Raw genomic sequence first — 240 nt, 5'->3', positions numbered from 1 at the left:
ATTGCTGCAGCTCCTCTTTTCACCCTGTGTGTTAGCTCTCTGTTTAGCTACAGAGTGAGGCATCTCACTACTGTACCATCTTTGTTGGGAGTCGGGGTGGCCTCCAGCTCCCCCAGTAAGAGCGTTCGCCCCATGTAGGTCCTGCAGTGACCCGGGTTTGAATCCGACCTGCGGCCCTTTGCTGTGTGTCATCCTCCATCTCTCTCCCCCTTTCACGTCAATCCGTTATAATAAAAAGAA

At 52.5% G+C, this 240-nt stretch overlaps 1 protein-coding gene across 1 annotated transcript in view; it reads left to right on the top strand.

The window, feature by feature from the left end:
• Positions 1 to 240, top strand: part of kcnh8 (potassium voltage-gated channel, subfamily H (eag-related), member 8) — a 50042-nt gene that overhangs the window by 6159 nt on the left and 43643 nt on the right. The gene's annotated exons all lie outside the window — the stretch shown is intronic.

This window comes from Etheostoma spectabile, chromosome 14 (assembly GCF_008692095.1).
Source record: "Etheostoma spectabile isolate EspeVRDwgs_2016 chromosome 14, UIUC_Espe_1.0, whole genome shotgun sequence".
Lineage (NCBI taxonomy): Eukaryota > Metazoa > Chordata > Actinopteri > Perciformes > Percidae > Etheostoma > Etheostoma spectabile.
This window is presented reverse-complemented; position numbering and strand designations above follow the sequence as displayed.